Genomic DNA, 6361 nt, shown 5'->3' with positions numbered 1-6361 from the left:
AAGCCACCTAGTAAGTTTATAGCAGAGATAACATACATGCTAGACAGCAAGGGACATATAGTAAAGTATCAGTACCGTCCAGCATTATGGAACTCTTCAAAAAAGAGAGTAATACAACTCTTCAAAAAAAGAGTAATTCTTGTTAAGTAATACAAGAATTGGAATCTGGAGGGAAGTCTTCCAGGCCATCTATTCCAACCCCATGCTGGATGCGGCAGGAAATCCTGAGCTAGGGCATCCCCAACAAATGGCTGCCCGCTTCTCCGCTTGGAAACCTCCAGCAATGGAGAGCCTACCACCTCCTTTGGAGATTGGTTCCAGTGTTGAACTGCCCCTGCAGTGGAGAAGTTTCTCCTGTTCATGTTGAAGCAAAATCTATCCTCCTGTAATTTAAGTCTGTTACATCTAGTCTTGCTCTGGAGCAGCAGAAAACCAGTCTTTGATGGCCTTTCAAATCTTGGAAGAGTACTATCATGCCCCCCTCCCATCAGGCTAAATATACCCAGCCCCTTCCATCTTTCCTCACAGAAAGGTTTGTTTTGCAGACCTCTGACCATCTTCATTGTCCTTCTCTGAACCCATTCCAATTCGCCTACATTCTTTTAGAAGTGTGGTTTAAAAAGTGTGCTCTGCTAGCCACTCTGCTAACTGAGCAGAGAGGCACCTTTTTCAAGTGGTTATTTTCTTAAATTTAGCAAGGGGAGAGCAACTGGCCCTATCCAACCACAGCACAGCATCCCTCCAGTGGCTGTTGCTAGTGTCTATCTTATGTTTTTGTTTTTAAGATTGTGAGACCTTTGGGGACAGGGAACCATTTTATTTATGTTTATTTTTTCTGCATTAACTACTTTGAAAACTTTGGTTGAAAAGCAGTATATAAATATTCATAGTAGTGGTAGTAGTGCCTGGAAATGGGCAGTACTCATGGCTTGACTACCAAGCCAGAGGTTGCCGGTTCAAATCCTCACTGTTAAGTTTCCCAGACTATGGGAGACACCTATATCAGACAGCAGCAATATAGGAAGATGCTGAAAGGCATTATCTCATACTGCTGTTATTCCAGTTAATAATTTGAACATGGTTGGCAGGCAGGTTATCGGTCTATAATTACCTGGAACTACACCTTTTGCTTGGACCTCTCTAGAAGATTGTAACAGGTGGCAGGATTTGTGACAAAGGAGGCACTCTCTTAAATAGCCTGGACCCAAGCCGTTAAGGACTTTATAAGTAATAACCAGCACTTTGTATTCACCCAGAAACATATCGGCAGCCTGTGCAGTTCTTTCAAAACTGGTGTTATGTGGTCCCTTTGTGTTGTCCCAGAGACCAATCTGGCTGTTGCATTCTGTACCAATTTTAGTTTCCATACTACATACAGAGGCAGCCACACGTAGAGTGCATTACAGTAGTCAAGCCTGGAGATTACCAGCATATGTACCACTGTTTTAAGGTCATTTAAAGGTCATTTACACCATCTAGAGTTATATATATATCAGGCAGTATATACATATGATACATAAATAAAACTATATAAATAAATTCACCTTTAGAAATTGATGTAGCTGATTTATCAGCAGAAACTAGTAAAAAGAGCTCCTGGCCACTGCCTCAAGCTGAGAAACCAGGAAGAGCTTTGGGTCCAGGTGCACTCCCAAACTACATACCTGATCTTTCAGGGGGAGTGTAACCCCATCTAGAACAGGCAGATCAGAACCATCTCTTGGGTCCTGACACCCACTGTCAGTACCTCCATCTTATTTGGATTCAGTTTGTTATACCTCACCCAGCCCATTAACGCCTCTAGGCTGGCATTTAGGGAAAATATGCCATTTCCTGATGAAGTCAATGTGGAGAAGTGAATCTGGGTGTCACTGGCATATTGATAACACCCAGCACCAAACCATCTGATGCTCTTCCCCAGCCGTTTCATGCTGATGTTAAAGAGCATTGGAGACAGTATGGAGCCTTGTGGAAATCCACATTTTAGTTCTCGCTTTGCAGAACAACAGTCTCCAAGTGATACCATCTGGAATCTACCAGAGAGGTGAGAGAGAAGCCACTATAAAACAGTGCCTCCCTCCATTGATAGCCAGTTGGAGATCATCCATCAGGCCGACCAAGGCTTTCTCAACTTCATAGACCACATGAAACCCAATTTGAAATGGGCCTAGATAGTCTGCATAATCCAAACCTTGCAAAGAAAAGGATGGGATTATTCCCTGAATGAGCCATTACAATGAAGTTTCATGGTAAATATGCACTGGCTGCCAATATGTTTCTGAACAAAATACAAAGTGCTGGTTACAAGATGAACAAGATCTGTTAACTCAGGAAGGTGGGGGAGGGGGAAAGAGCGAATCAAGGAGAGAGATAAAGTGTTGGAAGTGAAGGACTTTGCGCTGTCTCTTGTCTCAGTGACATAGGAGGACAGACTAGTGAGTCAGAGGGCTAGAGGGTCAAGACACTGGTCATCCCTTCTCTACTGCTCTGACACTATCCCTTTGATATGTAGATTGCTAATCTTAGGGACTTCTTTCCTTCCAGCCACTTCCTCCTTCTTCCTTTCTTCTTCCCTTCCTTCTACCTTGCAACATGCAAGCTCCTCTCCCCTGCACCATGTGTGCAGAGATGCAGAATCCATCTGCATCCAGCTAGATAGATAGATTAGAGATCCTAACTCCTCACTTTCCTATCTAGAATGGAGTTCTTTAATAAATGCCATATATATTGATTTGAAACTATGAATTGGCTCCAAGTTACTTTACTCTCAGCATACACACATGCCTAACCAAATTCCGCTGTGTTGTGCCTCTGTGCACTCTGCTATAATGAAAAAGGGCTTCTCTTACCAGAGAAAATTCCCAAGATTAAGAAAGAAGGGAGAGGAAGAGAGAAAGAAGGGCGAGGCACGGGCCCAAGCCTGTCAGTGGCCTGAGGGGAATGAGTGGCCATGGCAGCACCTATTGGCAGCAAGGAAGGGCCCAGTCAAACACTGCAGCTATGTGGGGCTACCGAGGTCATTGGCGGAGGAAGGCAGGCAGGCAAGGGACATGTTTGGGCCTGTCAGTGGCCTAAGGGGAACAAGAGGCCATGGCGGTGGAGGCAGTGAGGAAGGGCCCGGTCAACCGCAGGTGCTGCGACTCCTGTGGGGAGAAGCATGAGTGGGGCTTGGGGGAGGAGGTCTTTGGGGATAGGCCAACAGACACCAGCAATGCTGCAGCTGTGACCAAGAGGGATGAGGGAGAGGGAAGCAACCGGATAGAAGAGGAGAAGGAGCAGGAATGCAGCTCAGGTGAGGGTGGAGAGATCTCTGAGGTGAGGGGGGCAATCAAGTACTACCATGCACATGCGCTGCGCGGGTTAAGCTAGCTACCTAGAAAACCCTTAACAGCTTGGGTCCAGGGTACTTAAGAGATGACATTCTTTGTTATGAACCCTGTCGCCTATTAAGATCATCTGGAGAGGTCTGGTTATGATTGCCGCCAGCTCGTTTGGTGGTGATCGGGCCTTCTCTGTGGCTACCCTGGAGCTCTGCAATATGCTCCCTCTTGAAACAAGAGTATCTCCTTCTCTGCATGATTTTAGGAAGAACCTCAAGAGTAGACCTATCTGTTTTGCCAGGCTTTTAACTGATTTTTTAAAAATTATCTTTTGAGATTGTTTTTAACTTGTCTTGTGAATTTTAACTTTTATATTGTTTTATATGCACTATGTTTTGTACACTGCCTAGAGATGTCTATATCAGGCAGTACAGAAATGAGATAAATAAAAACGATCTGGCTACTGCCATTGGAAGCACAGAAATGAGTTCCACACTTTTTGCCTAATTTGACAGGATTTCCACAAAAAAGGAATTATTTCCCATTGGAATATGTACTGTTTTCATTATTAATATCATTCATTCTCAGTGCTCCTGCAAGTTCTACAGTCATAAGTGTTACCTATGTTATTGCATATGATTTAAGTGGACTTAATGCATCTGATAAAATAGCATGCAGCACATAAAACTGCTCTGTGGTGGTGTTTTGTTTTTGTTTTTAATATGAAGACAGGAAAGATAGACTGATGAAGGTTGAAGTCAACTTAGAATGGAAAAATCAGCATTTCTAAACTGCAAAATGAGATTTTTCATCAAAGCAAAAATGTAATTCCTACACAGGCATCAATTTATATTTTTAATACATAGCCCACTGCATAAAGGTTCATTCTAGTGCCTACACAAAGTGCTCACATATCACTTTAATACTTGATAAGGAGATGCAGCAAGTTTGTTGCTGCTGTGGTTACTTGTTGGCTAAATATAGAACTCTCAGAACACAGGCTAATGGAGAGCCAAGGTTTAAAATTTGAACCATGTGCCTTTGCTGGCAAATTACCAGCCATCAAATCAGCACAGCAGGCAGGTATGAAGATTTTCCTTCTTAAATAACTTAGATGGAATGTGACATCTAGAAACTATATTTATCTGGGGGAAAAAAGATTTTGTATGCAAAGCTGAGCACCGTTCATGAACAGCAGAACAGACATACACTGAAAGCTTTAGAAATTTGGAGTTCTAACTTTCACAGTTTTTGCCCAGTTCAGTGCCAGACATCATCAATATGTGTCATAAGAACTAAGAACAGCCCTGCTGTATCAGACTCACGGCCCATCTAGTCCAGCATCCTGTTTCGCACAGTGGCCCACCAGATGCCTCTGGGGAGCCCACAGGCAAGAGGTATGTGCATGCTCTCTCTCCTGCTGTTGCTCCCCTGCAACTGGTATTCAGAGGCATCCTGCCTTTGAGGCTGGAGATTATTATTATTTTTACATTTATATCCCGCTCTTCCTCCAAGGAGCCCAGAGCAGTGTACTACATACTTGAGTTTCTCTTTCACAACAACCCTGTGAAGTAGGTTAGGCTGAGAGAGAAGTGACTGGCCCGGAGTCACCCAGCTAGTTTCATGGCTGAATGGGGATTTGAACTCAGGTCTCCCCGGTCCTAGTCCAGCACTCTAGCCACTACACCTTACAGCCCTTCGACTAGTAGTCGATGGTGGACCTCTCCTCCATTAAGTTATCCAAACTGAAGTTATCCAATTTTCTTCACCACCAAGCCAGAGCCAGCAGCAACTCTCATCAACCCAAAATATGGCTAATTGCTTGTTAAGCCCGTGTGAAGCTTAAAGATTAATAGTCTGTACAGCCTCCCCACCCACCCACTGGCATTATGCAGAGGCAACTGTGGCCCAGCAGAGTGCTTGGTGGAGCTCCTTTAAAGGGAAACTGAGCCCTTTTATTTTATGTTTATAAAATTTGTATACCACCCCAAACTGGGCAGTTGAGCCCCAGTGCCTCCTTAAAAGGCACACATGGAGACGATTCTTATGAGTAGCAGCTTGGCTAAGGGAGCCCAGCCTGGTTTCTGCTGCTTGTGTGCAGCAACAGGAATTGTGTGGTGTTTGGTGGCGAGCCTGCCACTTAACCCAGGTTGGGGGCATGAGCACGCCCCCCGCCCATGGGTTAAAAGACCATGTGTCTGCCACGGCGGGCACACTCAGGGAGGGGGAAGAGGAGAGGGAACACCGCACACTCACGCAGTGCCTGACTGGGGCTCCGGGGGTGGGGCACCACGTGGCTGCGCTTCCCTTCACCAGGCAGCTCTGGGGTTTGGAAGAGCTGCGGCTGGGCACAGGAGCGCCAGAGCAAAGCTGCCACTCATCTAGGCGAGCGATCTGCCTGGCTGGGGAGGCTGATCATCTGTGGGGAGAGCGAGTCAAGAAGTGTAATTCTTCCCAGTGCTTTCTCCATAGGATTACACTTCTCAGCAGGGGCAGAGCTACTATTGGGCCAACGGGTTCAAAGAACCCGGGCCGGTGGTCAAACAGGGGCCGCGGGAGCAGACCCGACACGCCCCCCCGTGTCTGACGTCAGATGCGGGGGCAGTAGTTTAGCTCCCGAGCGGGGGCCGCACGACCCCTTCGGGAGCTAAACAAAGGCTGGAGCTGCTTTCGCAGCACCAGCCTAACTAGCTCCTGAAGGGGCCGCGCGGCCCCTTCGGCAGTTAGACGAAGGCTGGTGCTGCGTTCGCAACGCAGCCCAGGAGTGGTTCTTCCCTGCAGGGAAGAGCCGCTCCTGGGCTGCGCTGTGAATGCAGCTCCAGCCTTCGTCTAACTGCCGAAGGGGCCGCGCGGCCCCTTCAGCAGTTAAGCTGCTTCTGAACTCCCGAACGGAGCCTCAAGGCTCTGCTCGGGAGCCAGACCACACCCCCGAGTCTGACATCAGATGTGGGGGCGTGGCTATCCCCTGCATCTGACGTCAGATGCAGGGGGTGGGGCTATCGGGGCACCTGCCGCGGCTGCACACAGGCCGCCGGCGGGCT

Source organism: Hemicordylus capensis, chromosome 2, assembly GCF_027244095.1.
Source record: "Hemicordylus capensis ecotype Gifberg chromosome 2, rHemCap1.1.pri, whole genome shotgun sequence".
Classification (NCBI taxonomy): Eukaryota; Metazoa; Chordata; class Lepidosauria; order Squamata; family Cordylidae; genus Hemicordylus; species Hemicordylus capensis.
Note: the sequence above shows the minus strand (reverse complement) of the source record.